At 41.8% G+C, this 24,355-nt stretch overlaps 1 protein-coding gene across 6 annotated transcripts in view; it reads right to left on the bottom strand.

Annotated features, from left to right (window-relative positions):
• Positions 1–24,355, bottom strand: part of SRBD1 (S1 RNA binding domain 1) — a 400,072-nt gene that overhangs the window by 29,914 nt on the left and 345,803 nt on the right. For all 6 annotated transcript variants that reach the window (XR_009248665.1, XR_009248664.1, XR_009248667.1 and 3 more), the window contains exons 23-25: positions 12,101–12,254; positions 11,392–11,496; positions 6,812–7,059 (exon numbers count right to left, since the gene is read on the bottom strand). The gene's annotated coding sequence lies outside the window, so the exon portion shown is untranslated. The remainder of the gene's footprint in view (positions 1–6,811; positions 7,060–11,391; positions 11,497–12,100; positions 12,255–24,355) is intronic.

Below are 24,355 nucleotides of genomic sequence, written 5' to 3'. Positions count from 1 at the left end.
GGATGATGGGAAAGTTCTAGAAATGGAGAGTGGAGATGATTGCACAACATTATAAATGTGCTTAATGCCACTAAATTGTGTTCTTGAAAATGGTTTAAGATGGTAAATGCTGTGTTCTGTTAAAAATAACTTTAAAAAATATCTGTAACAGGATAGGTATCACTTATTGAGCGCCTACTGTGCTACGTGCTTTACGCATCACCTCGTTTTACCTTTACAACAACCCTGAGGGAGGCTGTGGTGTCATTCCACCTAATTTATAGGCAAGGAGACCAAGATTCAGAGGACAAATTCCCCAAGGACAAGGACAAGGACCCACAAGTGGTAAGTGACAGAGCTGATACGTAAACCCAGCTAATGCTGAAAGCAAACTTGGAGAAGAGGGTAGGGAAATCTGAGAAGGCCAGAACAAGCTGGGGCGAACCAGGGTGTGGGGCCGCTCACACCCCTACCTGTCCTTGCCAGGTTCCACATAGTCCACATTTGCACTTGGTCACATCCCCCCCCCCCCCCACTTACATTCTTCCCTGTTTCACAGCCAACCAACACCTTCCTGCCTCGCCCTTCCACTCACATCACTAGCTCTGCCCTGCCTGTGTTCGTCCAGGACACCTCCCTACCCACCCTCTGCACAGGAGGACAGCCTGTCTGGGTTTGAGGTGGGAGGAGGGCTCAGAGTCCATGAGCCTAATTCTGTTCTGAGGGAGAGAGAGGCCCAGGTCTCTCCTAAAGGTGACTGCCGAGCAAGCAGCAACTTGTCAGGGCGGCAGGGGGAGGGTGGGGGAGGGAGGGGGTTGTCCCCACCAGGGACAGGGACAGCTGGCTGGCGACTGTCCCTGGAAGAACCTCAGGAAGGCTGGGCAGGCAACTCCATGGGGTGCCAGGTCTGGTGGGTGACTAGTTTAACTCAGTCTCAGGTGACCTCCCATGTGAGCACAGTCAGGGCAGTGAGTTTCTTTTGCCTTTTAAATAACAAACTGTCCACTGCCCCTGAAACACAAGGCATTCTGCATTCAGGTCACCCAAGAAAGCCAAGCACACCCACATCCAGGCCACTGCACTCATGCCCACTTGTCGCCTCCTGAGACGTTAGCCTAGCCTCCAAGGTCACATGCGAGCACAAAGCATCCTTAGAAACTCCTCACACGGAAGGGCTCAGCAAGAGTCACCGGATGCTGCAGGTTGTGCTTGTGGGGTTTGGATGGGTTTTCTCTGTGTGTGCTCCATACCCCCCGGGATATTTTCCTGGCAATTCTGTTCCCCCAGGCCCTGCAGTCAGCCACTGACTGTAAATCCCCAGAAGATGTACACCGATGAGCTGTGATTCCTTTCAGGGGACCCTGAACAGCTAACACTGCCCCAACGAGTGAAATCCACAGGGATTCCAGACCTCGGAAAGATTTTACAGCAGATGAGGCTTCCCAAACACATCTTTAATCATACCCAGGAAGGGTGGCCTCTGCCAGCTGGCAGATTTAAAGCATAGGCTCCCACGCTCTTGGGAAAGGCATCACGGCTCAGAGTCATCAGAGGACTTTGGCATCAAAACTCTAGGCTCTGACTCGACTCTGCCATTACCCAGTCCTGTGATCTTGAGCCAGTGTGGCTGAATTTTCTTCCTTTATAAACTGGAGACAGTGATAGTACCTACCTTCGGACACTGAAGAGAATTAAATGGGATGCAGCACATCAAGTACTTAGGACAGTGCTCAGTCCCAAAGTCCTACTCAAGAAATATTAGCTGTCCTTATTGCGCAGACAGACATTGGCAGCCAACCATGGTACCTTTCCCAAAAAACCAGACTCTGTCTCAGACTCCTCAGTGCAGCCCGGCAGGTAGCCACCACCTGCTACTGGCTATTGGCCAAGGATAGCATCTAAGACAAAATCTGTTTGTCATCATTGTCCCACTTTTTTCTTTACCTGACAAGTAATGCACTTCCCCAGTCTCCAAGTTGGGACCCCCCCCTACTTCTCCACCCTTGTCTCCATTATGCCGGTGCTAGGCCACCCTCCTCACACGTGCACTCTGGACCCCAAACTGATCTGTGATTTCCCCCACACACAATTTTAAACAGCTTTTGGGGCACCTGGGTGGCTCAGTTGGTTAAGTGTCGGACTTCAGCTCAGGTCATGATATCATGGTCCACAAGTTTGAGCCCCACATTGGGCTCTGTGCCGACAGCTTAGAGCCTGGAGTCTGCTTCCGATTCTGTGTCTCCCTCTCTCTCTGCCCCTCCCTGGCTTGCGCTCTGTCTCTCAAAAATAAATAAACATTTAAAAAAATTAAAAAAAAAATTAAACCGCTCTATTAAAATATAATCCACAAGCTATACAGTTCACTATACAATTTGAAGTGCACAATTCAATGCCTTTTTGTATATTCTGAGGTATGCATACATCACCACAATCCATTTTAGCATGTTTTCATTACCTCTCCTGAAAATTCCCACACTTCTTTTTTTTTATGTTTATTCATTTTTGAAAGACAGAGAGACAGAGCACAAGCAGGGGTGGGGCAGAGAGAGAGGGGGACACAGAATCTGAAGCAGGCTCCAGGCTCTGAGCTGTCAGCACAGAGCCCGACGTGGGGCTTAAACCTCACGAACCTGAGCCAAAGTCAGATGCTCAACCGACTGATCCACCCAGGTACCCCTGAAAATCCCCACACTTCTTATCCATCACCTTCCCTCTGCCCTCCAGCCCTCGGCAACAACTTATCTACTTTCTGTCTCTACAGATTTGCCTGTTCTGGACATTTGATATAAATGGAATCATACACTATGTGGTCCTTTGTGACTGGCTTTTCACTTAGCATGATTTTTTCAAGTTCCATCCACACTGGAGCATGCATTGGTAATTCATTCCTTTTTATTGCTGAGTAATACTCCGTTGTACAAATATAATATTTTATTTATTGATTTGTCAGTTGATGTACATTGGGGTCATTTCTACTTTATGACCATTATGAATAATGCTGCTGTAAACATTTATGTAAAAGTTTTCGTGTGGACACATATTTTCACTTCTCACTACATACCTAGGAGTGGAATTGTTGGGTCATGTGGTAACTCTATGTTTAACCACTTGAAGACCTGCCAGAATGTTTTCCAAAGTAGCTATACTATTTTATTTTTTTTTTTAATTTTTTTTAACATTTATTTATTTTTGAGACAGAGAGAGACAGAGCATGAACAGGGGAGGGGCAGAGAGAGAGGGAGACACAGAATCTGAAACAGGCTCCAGGCTCTGAGCTGTCAGCACAGAGCCTGACGCAGGGCTCGAACCCATGGACCGTGAGATCATGACCTGAGCCGAAGTCGGACGCTTAACCGACCAAGCCACCCAGGCGCCCCAAAAGTAGCTATACTATTTTAAATTTCCACCAGCAGCACATGAGGATTTGATTTCTTCATATCCTTGCCAACACTTGTAATTATCTGTGTTTTTTATTAAAGCTATCCTAGATGGTATGAAATGATATCTCATTTTGGTTTTGATTTGCATTTCCTGATGGCTAATGATGTTGAGCATCTTTTCACGTGCTTATAATCATTGGTATATCTCCATTGGAGAAATGCTTATTACAATCCTTTGCCCATTTTTAAATTGGGTTGTCTTGTCATTATTGAGTTGTAAAGAGTTTTTCATATATTCTAGATACAAATCCTTTATGGGATATATGATTTGCAAAATGTTCTCCTATTTGGTGGGTTGTTTTTTCACTTTCTAAGCTGTATTCTTTGAAGCACAAAAGTTTTAATTTTGATGCCATTTTGAGTAAATTTTGTATGTGGTATCAGGTAGGAGTTCAACATCATTCTTATACATGTGGATACCCAGTGGTCCCAACACTGTTTTAAAGACAATTCTTTCCCCAATTTAAGTATCTTGGCAGACTTGTCAAAAATCAAGTGACCATAGTTGAGAGTTTATTTCTGTACTCTCAATTCTGTTCCATTGGTCTATATGTCCGTCCATAGACCAGTACCCTACTGTCTTGATTAGTATGCTTTTGTAGTAAGTTTTGAAATCTGGCAGTCTAAGTCTTCCAACTTTGTTCCTCAATTTCAAGTTTATTTTTGGCTAATCTGGGTCCTTTGCATTTCATATAAATTTTAGGATCAACTGGTCAATTTCTGCAATGAAATCAGCTGGAGTTTTGATAGGGATTATGTTGAATTTGTAGATCAATTTGGGAGTACCACCACCTTAATAATATGTTTTCTATCCATGAGCATGAGCATGGGATGCCTTTCTATTTATAAATTTAAGTCTTTTTAATTTCTTTCAATAATATTTTGTAGTTTTCAGAGCATAGATTTTGCACTTCTTTTGTCATATTTATTCCTAAGTATTTTATTTCTTCAATGTTATTGTAAGTGGAGTTTTTTTCTTATTTTCAGTTTACTTACTATTACTGTATAGAAATAAAATTGATTTTTGTATATTTTTCATGTATCCTGCAACTTTGCTAACTCATTTGTTAGAACTAATAGTTATTTCATGGGTTATTTAGGGTTTTCTCTTTTTTTTTTTTCAAGTTTATTTAGGGTTTTCTCTATACGAATCATGTTGTCTGCTTCCTTTCTAATGTTGATGCCTTTTTTTTCTCTTTGCCTGATTTCCCTGGCTAGAATGTTTTGCAAAATGTTGGATATAGGTGGTGAGAGTAGATATCCTTGTCTTATTCTTAATCTTAGGAGGTTGCACTCAGTCTCTTACCATTAAGTATGTTAAATGTGGACATTTGTAGATGCTTTTTATCAGATTGAGGAAGTTCCCTTCTATCCCTGGTTTCTTGGGTATCTTAGTCATGAAGAGGGGTTAATTTTTGTCAAATGCCTTTTCTCTGTCTACTGAGATGCTCATAAAGTTTTTTCCCTTTATTCTGTTGACGTGCTGTATTACATTAACTGATTTTCAGATGTTAAACCAACTTTGCATTTCTGGGGTAAATCCTACTTGGTCATGATGTGTAATCCTTTTTATATATTGCTGGATTTGATTTGCTAGTATTTTGTTCAGTCTTTGCATTTGTATTCTGAAGACATGTTGGTCTGAGTGTTCTTTTTTCATAATGTTTTTGTCTGGTTTTGGTATCATGGTAACACTGGCTTCTTAGAATGAGTTGGGAAGTATTTCATCCTCTTCCATTTTTAGAAGAGTTTGTGAAGAATTGGTATTAGTTTTTTATTTTATTTATTTATTTATTTATTTATTTATTTATTTATTTATTTATTTATTTTTTCAATGTTTTTTATTTATTTTTGGGACAGAGAGAGACAGAGCATGAACGGGGGAGGGGCAGAGAGAGGGAGACACAGAATCGGAAACAGGCTCCAGGCTCCGAGCCATCAGCCCAGAGCCCGACGCGGGGCTCGAACCCACGGACCGCGAGATCGTGACCTGGCCGAAGTCGGACGCTTAACCGACTGCGCCACCCAGGCGCCCAGTATTAGTTTTTTAAATATGTGATAGAATTCACCAGGGAAGCCATCTGATCAAGGGATTTTCTTTTGGGGAAGTTTTAAAATTACTAATTCAGGGGCGCCTGGGTGGCGCAGTCGGTTAAGCGTCCGACTTCAGCCAGGTCACGATCTCGCGGTCCGTGAGTTCGAGCCCCGCGTCAGGCTCTGGGCTGATGGCTCGGAGCCTGGAGCCTGTTTCCGATTCTGTGTCTCCCTCTCTCTCTGCCCCTCCCCCGTTCATGCTCTGTCTCTCTCTGTCCCAAAAATAAATTAAAAAGTTGGAAAAAAAAAATATTTAAAATTACTAATTCAATCTCTTTACTTGTTTTAGGTCTATTCAGATTTTTTATTTTTCTTGAGTCAGTTTTGATAGTTTGTGTCTTTCTAGGGATTTATCAATTCAATTAAGTCATCTACTATGTTGTTATGTCATTGTTCATAATGCTACCTTATATCCTTTTTTTTCTGTACAGCCCATAATATCAATTCTTTAATTTCTGATCTTAGTATTCTGAGCCTTCTCGTTTTAATTTTGATCAGTCTAGATAAAAAGACATGTCAATTTTGTTTATCTTTTTAAAGAGACAACTTTTACTTTTGTTGATTTTCTCTGTTGTCTTTCTATCCTCTGTTTCATTAGCCTATGTTCTAATCTTAACATTTCCTTCCTTCTGTTTGCTTTGGGTTTAATTTGCTCTTTTTTTTCCAGTGTCTTAAGGTGCAAATTTGGGTTGTTTATTTGAGGTCTTTCTTCTTTTACACTGGAAGCCTTTATAGCTATAAAATTCCCTCTAAGCATACTGTTTCATTTTTTACTCATCCCAAAGTATCTTCTGATTTCCCTTGCAATTTCTTCTTTGATCCACTGGTTATTTAATAGTGTGTTATTTAATTTCTGCATATTTGTGAATTTCCCCATTTTTTTCCTGTTATTAATTTCTAATGTCATGCTATTGTAATCAGAGAACATACTTTGTATGATTTCAATCCTTTTAAACTTATTGGGCTTTGTTTTAAGGCCTAGTATATGGTCTATCCTGGAGAATGTTCCACATATGCTCAAGAAGAGTGTGTATTCTGCTGTTGTTTAGCAAAGTGTTCTGTAGACATCTGTTACTTATGCACATTTTATCTCTTCTCATTAATTCCCACTCCTAGAATACCTTTCTCCTTTATCTCCACAGAGCTAAAGTATATCTATTACTTAAGCCCTAGAGCAAATCTTATGTCCAATGCTTTGTAACTGCTTTGGAAAACTGAAAATAAAGAAAATATATGCACTCATTACCTAATGCTGAATAACAAATTATTGCAAAGCTCAGCGGCTTTAAACAACTTACATTTGTTATTGCAGTTTCTGTGGGTCAGGCATCCAGGAGCAGCATGGCTGGAATCCATCTGAATCACTCTCTCTCATAAAATGGCAGTCAAACTGTCAGCCACAGCTTGCCATCATCTCAAGGCTTGTCTAGAGGATGCTTCTGAGATCACTCATGTGGCTATTGGCAGTCCTCAGTTTCTCGCTATCAGCTGGAAACTGCAGTTTCTTGACACACAAGCCTCTCCACAACATGGCAGCTTGCTTCTCCTAGAGCAAGTGATCCAAGAGAGAGCCAGAAAACAAACAAAAAACACCCAGGACAGAAGCCATAGTCTTTTACAACCTAATCCCTGAAGTGAGATTCTGCCATTTGCTACCAATTACACAGACAAACTCTGTGACAGAGTAGCAGGGGACTATGTGAGGGGGTAAATACAAGGACATGGGGATCATTGGAGGCTATTCTGCAGGCTGGCTGCTGGAGCTTACAAATGATTTGTTTGAAGTAGCACAACACTGATACCTAAATCTAGTTAACCACAGCGCACAAAAAAATAAAACTACCAGCCAACCTCACAAATGAATACTGAGGCAAAATTTCTAAATAAATTGTTTATAACCAGATTCATGTGGCACATGTGAAGAATAATACCCATACGTAAGTGATATTTATTCTGGGAATGCAAGGATGGTTTAATATTAGAAAATCCATTAATGTGATTCACTATATTAAAAAAATCTACGGAGAAAAATTAATTGGTTATTTGTATAGATGCTGAAAAGGCATTTAATAAAATTCAACACTCATTCTAGATTAAAGAAAAAAAGTCTTTTTAAAAATGTTTATTTATTTTTGAGAGAGAGAGAGACAGAGCATGAGCTTGGGGGAGGGTCAGAGAGAGAGGGAGACACAGAATCTGAAGCAGGCTCCAGGCTCTGAACTGTTAGCACAGAGCCTGCAGCTCGAACTCACAAACTGTGAGATCATGACCTGAGCTGAAGTGGGATGCTTAACCGACTGAGCCACCCAGGTGCCCCAAGAAAAAAAGTCTTAATAAAAGAGGAATAGACAAAATTCTTTTTTTAGCATGATAAAATATATCTTTCCCAAAAGTCAGCATCTTTTCTAAAAGGAAAATACTAAAAGCAGTTCCATTAAAGTTAGAAAAAAAGACAAGCATGCCCATTAGCATCACTCTTTAAAAAGCTCTGCAGATATGAGCCGATCCAAGTAGGCAAGAAGTTAGGATTAGGAAAAAAAGTTAGAGGTATAAAATATGAAAATAAGAGGCAAAATAATCATAATTTATAGACCCATCATGGTTATAGTGTATAATTATTATGATTATATATCTGGAAAACCTAAGAGAACTTAATTGCAAACAAGAGAAATGAGTAATGACCCTGTTACAAAATTAATATGTAGTAAACAATAGCCTTTCTACATCTAAATATCACTCAGAAGACACAGTGGAAGAATTTCCAACAGCAACTAAAGTACAAAACGGTTTGGAATAATTCTCAAAATTTGCAAGAAACATATAAAGAAAACCTTAACATGCGTGTAGAGTGGATAGTAACTATAGTTATGGTGGTGTGAGCATTGTGTAATGTATAGAATTGTCAAATCACTATGCTATACTCCTGAAACTAATATAAGGTTGTGTGCCAACTATAATTAAATAATAAAAAAAATTTTAAGCACTTTAACATAAAAAGGGACCTGAGAAAATGCAGAGGTAGACCATGTTCTTAGAGAGAAAGACTCATCACTGCAAAAATGTCAATTCTTTAATCAGTTACTTTATAAATCTAACACTCTCTCAATAATGATGTCTACAGGACAATTTTTTTTTTTTTTTGGTGTAGACCTAGAAAAGCTGATTCTAAAAATAAACAATTTTTAAACAAATAAACAATACCTACGAAACTTGGGGAAAGAAGAAGAATGAGCAAGCTTTGGGGTAAGAATTAAGAAGCCAGGGCTCTAGGCCAAGCTCTGCCCTAACAAACTGAAGGACCGTTCATCATTTCTGTTGGAGCTTCAGGTTTCTCATCAGCAAAGTGAGGCACCCAGGCTAGAGGCTGTCTAACCTTCCTTTCAGTTCTAGAATTTTCTCATCGATTCTGTTGTAAGACTGTTAGTTCAAATACTCCAGACTTGGATAGAGCCATGTCTATTCCAAGCAAGTCCAGGGCACCTAAAAGAGTGTTTGGCTAAGTACGTGAATTTCTGGGGGTACTAGTGAGGTCCTTTGCCAAACAGTGGTCCTATTCTTACCCTTACCCCCATGCTGTCTCTCATATTGCTCCATGGGATTTAGTCAGTTGATGTGACCTCTCCATTACCTGCCCCACGAGGAAGTAAGCATTGTATTTGGGACTTAGTGCCATACCTCTCTGATCTTTCCTTAGGAACCAATTTGAATAGGAGAAGGGAGAGGATGGGGAGAACAGAGACTCTACAGGAGGGTGAACTACCCAGGGCAAAGGAAAGAGAAAGTGGAGATGCAGAACACTGCAGACACCTTAGACCCAGAGAGGCCATACAAAGAACCCAGAAGAAGGCGCAAGAACTATTCCCAGATTATAGCAGAATTAAATGAATCAATATCTTTACCAGTGAAACAAGTGCATTATAGACTGAGTTCAATATTTGTCGCTTTGACAATAGCTAAAGTATGGAAAGAGCCCAAATGTCCATCAACTGATGAATAGATAAAGAAGATGTGGTATGTATATAAAATGGAATACTACTCAGAGATGAAAAAGAATGAAATCTTGCCATTTGCAACAACGTGGAAGGAACTAGATGGTGTTATGCTAAGCAAAATAGTCAGAGAAAGACAAATATACAATCTCACTCCTCTGTGGAATTTAAGATATAAAACAGATGAACATAAAGGGAAGCAAAAATAACATAAAAACACGGAGGGGGACAAAACATAAGAGATTCTTAAATATAGGGAACAAACTGAGGGTTGCTGTTAGGGTGTTGGATGGGAGGATGGGCTAAATGGGCGAGTGGCATTAAGGAGGACACTTGTTGGGATGAGCACTGGGTGTTATATGTAAGTGATGAATCACTGAATTCTATTCCTGATATCATTATTCCACTATATGTTAACTAACGTGATTTTAAATTAAAAAAAAAATTCGTTGCTTTGAACAGAGCAGAATGTTTTGCCCAAGGAGAAAAGGAAAACTTCCTCTTCTCTCCTCTACCCAGTCCTGAAGGAGAGGGAAGATGATGCAAGGCATGTGCCAAAATCCAGAGAAGGCACAGGAGAAGGAGTTGGGGATGGCCAGAGAGCAGTGAGGAATCGTTCACTTGAGAAAAGGGGGAGAGAGGAATTGGGGAGAAAAGATGCTAGCCTGGGCTGGCAAGCACCATGGAAGGTTCTGCAGGTGGATTTCCATGCAGCAGGTCGGACAATTCTCCCTACGGAGGGTGGTGTGATTTCCCAGTTCCACGCCCCTATATGGAAGCTTTGAAGGTAACATTCTGGGGGACTGGGATAGTTCTCTATGATATAACAGGGCACCAGGAGAGCCTGCAATCTGACCACATCTAAATGTTCTTTATCTGCCCCAGTGTCCAGGCTTGAATTCAGGTCAACTCAAGTATTTACCAAACTCCTACCATGAGTCCAACCTCACACTTAGGGCTGTGGTGAACAGAAGGGAAGCCAGAGGAGGGTCCTTGCTGTTAAGGTGTTTATAGCTGGGAAAATGAGAATTCCATATTGGAAAGTGGTATTCTTCATATAATTCACCCACGTCTGGAATTAAATATAAAAATGAGTGGAACAGTGAGTGAGTTAGGAGCTCAGAGGGAACAGAGGACAGTGGGCTGGTGGCCAGGGATGACTTTACAGAGAAGGTAGAACTTGACCCCAGTATTCATCTATGAGTACAAGGTCCCTCTTCTTTTCTCCATGCCCCAGGCTACGAGAGGACTAAGCCAGAGGCCCGGGGGTGGAAGAAACAGCTTCTTTTCTGAGAGGTGAGGCTTTAAGTGAGAACTTTCTCTGGTCCTATCTTTTTCAGTGCTGTTTGTTTGAAAAGGGAGTAGATTTTCCTGTTACAACAGCCAAAAAAACAAAATAAATCAAGAAAGGAACGGCAAGTGTGGACCTGGAAATGAAGTTAAAATATCTAGGCTTAGTGAAGACACCACAAAATGGTTTTCTCCTCAAAGTGGCACTCAACTTAGACTAGACTGCTCTAATGGATCTGGGGACATATTCTTCTCCCTGACAACACTCCACCCACCCCTCTTCCCACCCCATTTCCTCCAAAAGCCTTTTGCAGATGGTGCCTCTCAGTTCCCAGAACCAGTCTGGAGCAGTGATTAAAAAGATCAAAATTCCGGGAACCAGTTTTTTTTTTTTTTTTTTCTTGGCTACCTTGGCAAATGCTTAAGCTACACTAAGATGCAGTGAATCACTTAAAAGTGACAATCGTGATGCTGGAGAAAAATTAAGAATTCCACTAGGCATAGGGCCAGTCCACAAAAAATGTGGTTGTTGGGGAAAGAACAGGATTCTGTGAACACACTTTTGGGGAACCCCCCCCCTTACCCATAGGGGCTCAGACCTCACTCTTGCCTCACTGGGTCTCTTCTTCCTTTCTCCATTCACACGGACAAGAACCATCTGCATGACTACCAGTTCTCTGTATATTACAGGGTTGTAATACAGTCTAGAAAAAAAGAAATAATGAAAGATTCAGGACCTCAGTGGATCCAATAATCCTGAAGAGTCCTCTGTACAACACCCCACATTCCACTAAAAGGACACCCCGTACTCTTTTGCCCATTTTTGTCTTCCGCAATTTTTCCCGACGCTCAAGTGGCTCTCCCAGGATGCAGAGGGAGAAGACAAGGAGATTAAAACAACAAGTGAGAATATAATAGGTATAAAAGACAGATGACAGAAACCATACTTATGAATTATAGGTGACTTGAAGAAGAAGCTCATCAAAGTAGTGACCCCCCAAAAAAGTTTATAAACTGAAAAGACACGTGCATTCCAGCCGGTTTTAGTTTTCCAGGGCACCTGTAACACAGCACCACAAACCAGGTGGCTGAAAACAACACTAATTTTCTCTCACACAGTTTTGGAGGCTAGAAGTCCAAAGCCAGTATGTCAGCAGGACTATGCCCCCTCCAAAGGTTCTAGGGAAAAACCTCGCTTTTTCTAGCTTCTGGTGGCCCCAGGTGAACCTTGACTTGTGGCAGGGTAACTCCAACCTCAGCCTCTGTCTTTACTTGGCTTTCCTCTCTGTATGTTCAATGTGTTCTTACCTTATAAGGACACCAATTATTGGATTGAGGGTGCCCTAAATCCAGGATGATTTCATTTGTAGCCACTTGTATCTTTAGAGACCTTATTTCCAAGTCAGGTCACATTCTGATATTCCAAGTAGATGCAGATTTTGAGGGGACATTATGTAATCAACTGCACAGAAAAAAATCAACAAAGACAGCAATAAGTAGACCTATCTTGGCAAGAATCTAGAAATAGAAGGACAAAGACAAAAAAATCCTACAAGCAATGCAAAGTTATTACAATCAAATGATGAAAAATCAGACAGTCTTCTTCAAGCCTCTCAACAATAGCAAGAAATGACAAAGAAAAATGAGATAACATCTCCAAGGTTTTAAGAGAAACACACTTTAACTTAGCCAAATTGCAATTTTATCATTCATATATGAAATTTTCAGGGAAACCATTCTCAGATATTCTCGGAAACATCTTTCCTGAGAAAACTGCTTTAAGATCCACTCCAACCAACAGAGAGGTGAAGTAAAATGAGCCAAAGAATCGGTAGGCTATAATCTGAAGGAGTGTTGGCAGGCATTGAAGATATTTAAGCATATGAATGAGGTTAAATGATTAATGTAAATATAGCTTCAAAACATGTAAACAGCAATTAGGTTTTAAAGAGAATATGGTGTAACATGTCCATAATTTAATAGTAATATATTGGTTCCCCATATCTCAGATCACACAACACACACACAGAAGAAATAGATGGGAAAAGGTAGAAGGAAGTAAAACAATGTGAATTTCATTCTATTACACATGGATATTCAGTATTTTAAAAAATTCTTAATGCTGGCATTTAGAAGAAGTATGGATTCAAGTATTTTATGGCTAGATTTATAATTCATAAAATGATCTGTGTGTGTTTGTGTGTGTGTCAGAGACAGAGAGAGCATGCACACAAGAGAGCAGCTAGTTCCCTCCCTTTTTATTGGATAGGAGGTCATTTCCTCCCCAGCTTTATTGAGGTATAATTAATTTTAAGGTGTACAACCTGATGATCTGGTGTATGAATGCATTGTTAACTAATCACCACATTCAGGCTAATTAACAAATCCATCAACTCACACAGTTACCAGTTCCTTTCCTCCCCTCTCCTCTCCTCTTTGTGTGTGTGTGTGTGTGTGTGTGTGTGTGTGTGTGAGAGAGAGAGAGAGAGAGAGAGAGAGAGAGAGAGAGAGAGAGAAAGAGAGAGAGAGAGAGAGAGAGAGAGAGAGAGAGAGAGAGAGAGAACACTTAAGCTCTATCTTCTTAGCTAATTTCAGTAGGATACAGTATTATTAACTATAGCCACCATGCTGGACATCAGATCCCCAGAGCTTATCCACCTTGCAAAACTGAAACTTGACCACTTGACCAGTGTCTCCCTATTTCTCCCAGGAGGTCACGACTAAAGAATCTGTCCTTTGTCCCCTTTGCTACCATGGCCCTTTCACACTCCCCTGGCCCTGCAGGCCCCCCATTTCTGGTTTCACCTGCCTTCACACCCAGCCTCTGCACACTCCTTTAGGCAAAAGGAAAGGGGTCAGGTGGAGTAGGCCATGGATGTTAGGCTCTGCTCTTCGTACTTCACCCCTCCTACCTCATGGCCTAAAGTGATTGGGCTGAGCAGGGGTTGGGGTGGGAAGGGGGAGCTACACACTACACAGGCTCTTCCTAGACCTTTGAAGGGGCATCTGCACTGTTTCTTGTTTATTATCAACAATACAGCAGTGACTATCTCTATACATGTATTTTTTTTTCAAAACTTTTACTTCTGTTATAGGCTATGGAGTGAGACTCTTCCTCTTTTCCCAGAAAGTGGCCAGGATTCAATTCTGAGTCAGAAAAAGCACGAAGTACCATGATAGGCAGATTTTGAGATGGCTCCCAATGATCCTTGCCTGCTGGCATTCATGTCCTTAGCTAGTCTCCTCCCCGTGAGTGTGAGCTGGTTCTAGTGACTTCTTGTAATAGACTCCTTATAGGATGGACAGGAGCAGAGAGTGTACTTTTTCCCACAGGATCCAGTCCTGTGCTGCCTCTCCATAAATGGTGAGTGACGTCAGATGTGAGAGGTGAGGGATGGTGTGGCCTTCCTGAGGGTCTGGCCACACTGTCACTCTTTGGGTTAGTCTGGTGGTCTTCAAATCAAGGCATGATATATGGCCACGGATAACCTAAGTCTTTCCAGAAGACATGTAAACACAGGTAGTTTAAGGAAACCTAATTTTAGTTTCCAACTTCCACGTCTAGCTTTCCTAAAACAGGTTTGCCTGAGAATGTCTCTGGTTTAAGGCTCCTCCTGTGGTTTCTCCGTTCCTACTTCCTTTTCAAAGTCCCACTTCACGAAAGATGAAGATCCCCTTCACCCTCCCTGAGCCTTAATCCCTGTGGTGCATGGTCCCCAGGCAACGAAAACCTCCAGGGTATCAAACAAAGGGACAATTCAAGATACATTTTATTTAACAACCTCATTTCTTCCATTCCTTGACCACCGTCAAAGGATGCATCCAGAAAGGACCCCCTAAAAGCAAAGCAAAGAGAATGCTTGGACAAATATCCAGCTAGCAGCACCTTATTTCCTACAGGTGACAAGCTCATGGCAAGCCTCTGTGCCTGCTTTTGCCCTCTACCAGAAATAGAATTCATACGTGAGACTGTCTCCAGGATGCGTGTCGACATACTTATTTGAATTAAAAAATGAAGTCTGATTTTTTTCTGATTGAGACTCTGATTTGGCCATTTGGTTTTGACTGTGACTTCTGGCTTTACTAATTAAGTTAAATGGTGGACAAAACCCATAAATTGAATAAGATAGATATTCAGCTGTAAGAGCGTGCGTGTACGTGCGTGTGCACGTCTGTGTATGCATGTAATGTGAATTTTTTATTTGAAAGACTTTGTATTAGCAAGGTATATTAACAATATTTTTATTTTCCGAACGCTTTCAGAGTATATCAGGTTTAACAAAGCGCTTTAATGTGAAACAGTACAGAATGCAATCAATAGTCATCCGTAAGTGGGTGGAGAGCCTTTGGATATTCTTTCTAGAAACTGAGAAGACTGGATGAGTGCAATGACCAAGAATAAATTTTCCCAGGTAGTCAATTCTCCATTCTTCACATTCAGCTCAACTGATGGAGGGTCTAATTAAATAGTCAGCCAAAAGATCATTAAAAAATAATTTTTGATGATAGATCACCATATGATTTTGGCATATAACTAGGAAGGTGTTTGAAGAATTGAGTCTCATTGCCATGACAACACTCTATACGCGTCATACTTTTGTGGACACATTTTCTCAGCATATGCATCTATATAAAAAGGAAAAATAGTAATAGAGTTGAAGCTAAACAGTGTCTCTTTCTAACAATAATTAGTGCTCATCCTTGGATAGAGGAGCAAGCATAAAAAAAAAAAATCCTTCCTATGTCATTAAAAGACGCATTTCCCAACAGTATGGAGGTTTCTTTAAAAAAGTAAAAATAGAACTACCATACGATTCACCAACTCCACTACTGGGTATTTACCCCAAGAATATAAAAACACTAATTCGAAAGGATACATGAACCCCTATGTTTACTGCATCATTATTTACAACAGCCAAGATATGGAAGCAGCCCAAGTGCCCATCAACTGACGACTGGATAAAGAAGATGTGGTATATTCATACAGTGGAATATTACTCAGCCATAAAAAAGAACAAAATCTTGCCATTTGTACTAGTATCGATGGACCTAGAGAGTATGATGCCAAGTGAAATAAGCCAGTCAGAGAAAGACAAATATCAAATTATTTCACTCATAGGTGGAATTTAAGAAACAAAAAAACAAAGGGGAAGAAAAAGAGACAAACCAAAAAAAAAAAAAACAAAACACCAGATTCTTAACTACAGAGAACAAACTGGTGGTTGGCAGAGGGGAGAAGGATTAAGAGTACATTTACTATGATGAGCACTAAATAATATATAGAATTGCTGAATCTATATTATATACTATATACTATACTATACTATACTATACTATACTATACTATACTATACTATACACCTGAAACTAATATGACACTATACACTAACTATACCGAAATTAAAATTTAAAAAGATGCATTTCCAGCAACATGGTAGTTTTGTTCAATATTTATTACATTTTGCATTCTATTTTCTAGTATTTTGGTCAACTGTATAAAAAAACTATTTAAATGGATAATCTAGAAACTTTATTAACACCTGGAGCTTATGATCACAGGAGATTTGTCAAGTTAGCTTGAATACATACACACATTTTTATTGCAGTCTGATAAGCCTACAAATACATTGGGATGAAAATCTATGGGGAAATTGGAGTGAAAATGTGGATTCAACGAGAAATAGGAACAACGGAAGATTTCTGTTGGTCAAGAAGAGCTTGTTCGGTATTTTTTAAACAGATGATGGAGAGTATCAAGTTGCTGTGCTATTTATATTTCATTGGATCCATTTAAAGGAGTAACGTTACAGTTGTGTAACTGGCAGATTTTCAATATGCCAGAAATTGCACCCTTTGCAATTACTATTTAAATTTGTGAGGCAAATATTTAGCTGTCAGTGCACTTAATCTGCCTCTCCGACTTGGCTTAGCCCTTCTCCGTATCTGGAATAATCTCCCTCTCCCAGCCAGGATAGCATGGGCACCCAGGGTCTGGGGCTGGGGCAGCCTGGCCAAGGACAGGACCCAGAGGGAGGCATGCTGTGACAGTAGGGAAACTCAGGGCGCACTGTCTGCATCACAGCTTTCTGGGGCTGTCCTGACCCCACCAGTCTCCAAAAGCCAAGCAGTGGGACGTCCCACACCTTCCCTAAGGGACTGAGCCTCTGAGCTGAGCACAGCAACAGGTCATGGCCGCACAAAGGATCCCTGGCACTTTCAGGCCACAAACCCCTCTGATGTCCTCTTGGCTTCCTATAGAGAAGTGGGCTGAGGGGCCTGGGATGCACACCACCCTCCTACCACCCACCATGCAGCTCAGCCTTCCCCCCAGCAAGCATTGGGTAAGTAGTCTACAGAAAAAGAGAGAGGGGACCAAAGCTCCTGGCAGATGGAGGAGACAGTTCCCACACAGAGGCAGAGAGGGGACCCCAGAATCCTCCTTTCCTTGTCCTCAGTCTAAAAGAGGGACTTTATGGGGCACCTGGGCAGCTCAGTCAGTTAAGCGTCCCACTTCAGCTCAGGCCCTGGTCTCATGGTTTGTGAGTTCAAGCCCCATGTCAGGCTCTGTGCTGACAGCTCAGAGCCTAGAGCCTGCTTCAAATTCTGTGTTTCCCCCTCTCTCTGCCCCTCCCCTGCTCATGCTCTGTTTCTCTCTCTCAATAATAAATAAACGTTAAAAAAATTTAAAAGAGGGACTCTATGCTCTTAACTTTTTCTTTATGGTAATAATTCAAGAGAATGGATGCTTTCAAGGGCCCAGGGCCTGAAATATTTACAACATTCCTTGAGGACTACCTACCCAACAGAAGAGAACCACCTATACAAATAGCAAGCCCATTGTAAAGGAATTGAAGTGTCTGGGGAAGGCAATCCAGGAAGACTTCCTAGAGGAAGTGAGATATTGAAAGTAGTTTTTAAAGGGGATTTAAAGTGAGATATTGAAAGTAGTTTTTAGGGGGAGGCTACTAAGGAACAATTCCAATATTTATGGCCTCCCAGAATGTTCTTTCTGTGGTGAGGAGTTGTAACACTGAAAGTGCCAGAGATCAGCGGGAGACAGATAAGCTGAAGTGTGGGAGAGGGAAGTGAGAGGGGCAGAGTGGAAGGGGAGAAAAAAAATCCTGTCGCAAATGCAGTTAATGCTGCCCAGCTTCATTTCATTACCAGTGATGAACAGGGCTTATAAATGACGACATTATAAGCTGAAATGTGATCCCCTGGGAGAGAGTATCCGCTGCCTTAGTAAGTGTAGATCTGCTCCCTGCCTGCCTTCGATAGGGATCTACATGAGCTCTGAGAACCATCAGGCAGGGGCACCTTCCACTGAGACCAATGATGCTTTAGCTGTAAGGAGTGTAACCTGGCACAGCACAGAGCATTGCCGGGTTGCCCTGGCCTGAGGACCCAGCCACAGCTCAGTGGCCTGGCCAAGGGGGACAGCCAGGCCCATTGCTCAGTCCTTGGGTGAGGAGGGGACCCAGAGCAGCAGGCACCCAATCTGACCACTCCCATCCAGGCTTGCTCTTGTCCTGCACCTCCCCACCCTCTGTTCTCCTGCCCAGGACACTCCCTTCCCTTAAATGCAGTTCTCTGCATATCCCTTTGTCTGCCTTCAACTGTGCCTCAAGTCCTACCTGTAGGTCTCCTCCTCAGAAACGCTTCTCTGATTTCCCATCAATTGACCCAGCTCTTACACTAAGATCACCTGTCATCCTCTGTGCTGCGGCCCCTACGCCCCTGACTTACAGTTCTCTCATGCAATGGATCCCTTTCTACCTTGCGTTATGGTTATTTATGTGGTCTGATTTTCCCTCGGAATTATCAGCTCCCTCTTCACTTCAACTCCATGAACCTGGGCCGACCACCTCCTGGGTGCCTGGCAATGTACAGGGTGTATTAACGACAGAGGGACATTTAACCCTGCAGCCAGGCGTTCATGTCCCAGTCAGAGAGGAGAAGTCAAGCACAGCCTGGAGTACAACCCTCCGTGGCCAAGCTCAGTGCTCTTTCTGTAGCTATAGCCCAGAATGTGGCTTAGTTCCAGATGGCTGGAAATGATTTATCTTTAGCTGAATGCAGACCAGCCTCTGATGGGCCAGGTAGCAATGGCTGAAAGGCAGTCCAGCCAATACCACTCGGTGCTCAGTCACCTGGCATGGGCTTCTGGGGAACGGTGAGCGTACCCTTGGTCATTATATTTTATCTATCTGGAGGCCCAGGAGGGACTCTGGAGCCAAGATTCCTACAGGTGCTGGTTGAGTACAGGAGAACATTCAGTTCACATCCAGCAGGTGGTTCCTAACTTTCTGAGAAGCTAATGAAAGTTCTGGATGTTCTTCCCAGAAGTGCACAGACCCATGCGCGTACTCTTTGGCACACGGTTTAAGGGGATTCACCTACTCTCGAAAACCCACCCATGGGTCCCTGAATCAATACCTTGATGTAAACAGTGGGTCCTTTGGTGTGGTTGCTATGGAACAATGAGCAAAACCTATATAGCCCTAGGGAAAGGTACTCAGGAAATACTTGTTGAATTAATGAATGACCTTGAATTTGGCCAGGCTAAGATCCCTACTGTGTTCACTGACCACTATTTCTTATACTATCTGGCAGAGCCAGAGCTCACCCAGTGTTCATGTGCAACAGGCAGCCTTCCATATGGTGGCATTTGTGGGGTTCAGGGAATGCCTTGCCTCTGAAAGAATCTTTCTCCAACAAACTCTGCCATTAGCACAACCATTAACACAGCATCCCTTTGAAGCAAGGAGTCAGAGTGACTGTGTATACGGAACTCCTCTCCTCCTTCCAGGAGGATCCTGGGGTTAAAGACAGGTGTGTATAACATCTTTTCCTTTTAGAAAGGGGCTCAGCAACATAAGTCTCTACGTTACTGCAGAGACTTTCCAACCTGGGCTCTGCCTCCCTCAAGGGCAATATTCTACCTATAAAGAACTGCAGAGACCTTGAGAGCTGGTTCAACATCAAAACACTACCCATAGGATCTGACAATCCAGACACACAAGAGTACCCTGGAAAATCTTTTGTAAGTTTATGAGAACTGCCACGAGCCCTCAGCCTCTGGAAAGTTTGGATTTATCCAAGCAGCAAAGGTCTTTGCTGAAGAAGTGTGGAGGGATGAGGATTTATTGGGTGTCTACTATGTGCTGGGTAGTTTCCACATATTATCTCATTTAAACCTCACGATATTGGAAAAGGAAAGTATCGTGTTCCCATTTACAGGTGAGGAAGTAGAGACAAATGAGCCCAAAGTTACACAGTTACTAAGAACCCAGATTCAAATTCAGGCTGTCAGTGCTCAAAGCCCATGAGCTTCCCACTGTACAACAGACAGAGGATGTTTTGTTCTGTTTCAGGACAGAATGCAGATTAGGACTGTAATCACTTCAACTCAGAAATAAGAGACAATCTGGGGGAACCAAGGTTGCCCTGAATTACAACAACTTTAAAATTTGGAGGATGGGTCAAAAGCCCACTCTTTTCCATGGAACAAGTTCTAGGTTTGCTTCATGATCATGAGAACTAATCACTTTTCTGTTTCAACATACATGCCCTCAGACCTTAGGATCCTTGTAAAATGTGAACATGGGGAGACCCTCCCTGATGGCTCAAGTCCAAAGCTTCCAGAGGCCGGACAGATGCTGTGACACACACCTCCACAAGGTGCCAGGTTCTGGGGCCCCACGGAGCCCAAGAAGGCTGAGCCCGAGGCTTCAGGTGAATATGACCAGGGACTCACCTGTCCATATACTTCACTGCGTCAGAAAATGACCAACCTGGGGAAATACTCATTTGCAATCACATTCATTATTTCAAAAAAAATTTTTTTTCTTTGTTGAAAGTATCTCTGTATTTTCCCTCCTGGGCATTTCCTGTTGCTTCTGTGAATAGGCACACTTCCCCGTAAATGTTATCATTATCATCATAATAGCCAACGTCCAGGAATTTATTTGCCGTCTAAAAAGCACTTCCCTACAGGGGTGCCTGGGTGGCTCAGTGGATTAAGTGTCCAACTTCAGCTCAGGTCGTGACCGCATGGTTTGTGAGTCTGAGCCCTGCATTGGTCTCTGTGCTGACAGCTCACAACCTGGAGCCTGGAGCCTGCTTCAGATTCTGTGTCTCCCTCGCTCTCTGCCCCTCCCCCACTCGTGCTCACTCGAGGGTTCTCTCTCTCTCTCTCAAAAATAAATAAACAGGGACGCCTGGGTGGCTCAGTCGGTTGAGCGTCCGACTTCGGCTCAGGTCATGATCTCACAGCTCGTGAGTTCGAGCCCCGCGTCGGGCTCTGTGCTGACCGCTCAGAGCCTGGAGCCTGCTTCTGCTTCTGTGTCTCCCTCTCTCTCTGCCCCTAACCCACTCATATTCTGCCTCTGTCTCTCTCAATAATAAATAAACATTAAAAAAAAATTAAAAAAATAAATAAACATTAAAGAAATTTAACAACAAAAAAAGCACTTTCCTACAAAATGTAAATTGTGACTATGAGCCATAACCAAGACTTCCTAAGACAGTCAGTGTTGCGATAATTTTTTTCTTTGGGAATAAGCAACTTTTGGTATGGTTACTAATTTTCGTTTCTGGATTTTCCTCTTCTGTCTCTCTCCTCTTCTGTTTATCTTTACCTAGATGTTTTCAGATAAATTACTGACTCCATTAGACAGAGAAAAAGGGACAAAATGGTATCTATGCAAGTAAATATTTTGCTCACCGATATTTGCACACTGATGACTTTTTGAAGTCTAGGTTTCTCAGACAAAAACTATTTGGATATCATTAAAGAAAAAAAGCCCAAAACTTTTTTCTGCTTAATAGAGGGCTCTGCAGAAAATATTTTTGGCACCTCGAGTTGTCTTGTTGTTAATCAGCTATTGTTACAGAGGTTTGCACCAGAACAATGTTCGAAAAGCTCCTTATCTTGTTACATAAGCAGAATGGCATTCCAAAATCTCATTTTTAAAAGGTGTTAGTCACCAGTATAACAAAACACATCTCTGTACCAATAAAATTTAATGTTCAAATAAAAACTGCTTGTTTACATGCATTTTTATGTGCTAGTCTATATTAAAGAAACCATGAGATGTTTTCCTTGGGTCAGTGGACACTCCCCTCCTATTTCTCTGTCTAATGAGAAGCCAGCCTATCTCTTTGTCATTGCCCCTGGAGAGGAGGCAGAGACCCAACGGGGAGGAGCAGATTCTGTAGCCCTGCCTCCCCACCCTCCTGACTCAGTCTGGGATAAGAACTGTTTCTATAGGCGGGTCACTGTTGCAATCGTACAGAAGAGAGCTGTGTCACTTCTCTGCCCTCAAACCCAACTTTTGTGGACTATCCCACAAGAGGGTCCCTCCTGTCTTCAGCAACAATAAAGAATCAGACCTGTGTGCTATAAGAAACACAATGACAAACGGTGCAGTTTTTTTTTTTTTCTAAAAAAAACATTTCCTTTTACCCTCAAGTCTAGAGGATCTGGCCATCAATACAAATTTTTGTTAAATTCCTTAACTTTTGTCTCATCCCAAATAAGTAAATCCTATGAGGTAGGGTGATAGTTCACTCTAAGCCACTACAACTCCATTTGGTATCTTTAAGCTAAAATTTCTCTTCAGTCTACTTTAAATTTACTAATTGAAGTTTACAGCCTAGCAGCATCCAATTTTACCCATGTTACTGGGTTTGATGTATTTCTCACATGCATTTTCACACGCATTCAGAATTCAAATAGCGTAACACTGTAAAGGTAATACTCATCGTGTCATTCGGAGGCTTCTCTTACATGCTTTGCAACCATGGGAGAGGGTATCAGAGTTAAGGGTGGAGTCTCTTGTAGGTAATACCTTCCATTTTGGTTCTATAAACAAAAATAGGCGTTGTCATAAGGAACATTGTATTCTAGTAAGAGGTTAGATTTTTATGCAATAGTAAGGGAATGATTTATTAGTTCTATTAATTAGACACCAAAGCCCTCACAGCTGAAAAAAAAAAAGTAATTAAGCTTCACAGTAACAGAGAGAGACCATGAAGACAGAGAAACATGTCCTGGAAACTATTTTTGCATGTGTACAAAATAGGTATTGCTACTACAAATTCTTCCTTTTCCTCACCTGAAAGCCTTGCAAATTCTAGACAAACTACTTCTCTGTCAGAGTTCAGAAAGAGAAGGAAAAAACAAAACGAAGCTGACACCATTTTTTGCCCATGATGTCATTTGCTGTCTTCCAAAGCCCGTGGGTCCAATTTTGATGTCAGGGTGCGTAACTCCGCAGTGACAGGCCCAAATGTATTTGAGGAGGGAAATAACCTTTCAGCTCTGCGGCAGTCATTTTCCCCACGAAGACAAATATAGCCCAGGCTGAAATCACTTAGTGTCAATCAAGGTAACCAGATCAGCTCAGCGTTAATAATGAATTTGGTCACGTGCCCCCACAGCGAGCAAAGTGTGAGATGGCCAAGCACTTGTTCCATGTGACACCCACTGGCTTCTATGTCAGGCCACAGTTCTCCTGGCCCAGCTGGGAAGCAACAAAGTAATTTAATCTGCCACCCACTCTAATTGCTAAACTGAGAGAATTACCAGGGTTGCCAGAAAGGGCTTTCAGAGCCCTGGGTCCAGGCTTGGTGGCTGGTATGCAGAGCTATGGCTGGGGTTGTCATGAGGGATGGACCCAGGTTTTGTAGGGTCTAAGGCTTATGCAACTTACGGTCTCTCTTTAGGAAAAGAATATAAAGTTACAAATACAAAATTAGAAGCAGGGCCTTGGAAAGGTCCCCTTTAAGTGAGAGGCCCTCGAAGCTTATGCTTTATTAACATAAAAATCCTCTAGCTGCCATGGAAACTGAAAGAACATTGGCCTCCTGTCTGTGTCCTGGATTTTGGATTGACTGACTCCAAAGAAGTATATCCTCTCTACTCTTATGTCATCATTTGTACTTTTCCATAATTCCTTACATGGAGATGAACCATATACAAAGCTATCATGGGTTATGGGGCATCAGCCCTTTACCAACCACCTCAAATGTAGGGTTGTGTTTCTGACTGACACCAGTCAGCAGTTGGTATATCCTGGTTGTCCTCTACAAGGCCAAACTTTAAAGGTTAAGGATATGTCCCAAATATCCTTAGTTTCCCCTAAATAATCTGCAATAAAACTTTTGAAGAGGATGACCGCAAACTCAATTGCTAGAGACAAAAATAATAGAACAATGGACTCATGGGAGACCTTCAAGGCAGGCAGTTTTCAGGCAAACCAAAGACTGTCTGTCCTATTTAAGTATTTATAAACAAACTAAAAGCGTTATTGCCACAATAGGGAAACATCAAACGGTGTTTAATCCCTCAAATGCAGTGTTGGTTCAACGCTTCAAAATATTGTTAATAGACTGGAAGAGAAAAATTATATGATTATCTCAACAGAAGAAGAAAAATTTTTTCATGAAACTTAACACTCATTCCCAAGAAACTCTTAGCAAGTTGAAAATAGAAGAAAATTTTTTTTCTTGATAATGTCAACCAGAAACCTACAGCAAATATCATACCTAATAATGAAA

This window comes from Neofelis nebulosa, chromosome 9, assembly GCF_028018385.1.
Source record: "Neofelis nebulosa isolate mNeoNeb1 chromosome 9, mNeoNeb1.pri, whole genome shotgun sequence".
NCBI classification, from domain to species: domain Eukaryota; kingdom Metazoa; phylum Chordata; class Mammalia; order Carnivora; family Felidae; genus Neofelis; species Neofelis nebulosa.
This window is presented reverse-complemented; position numbering and strand designations above follow the sequence as displayed.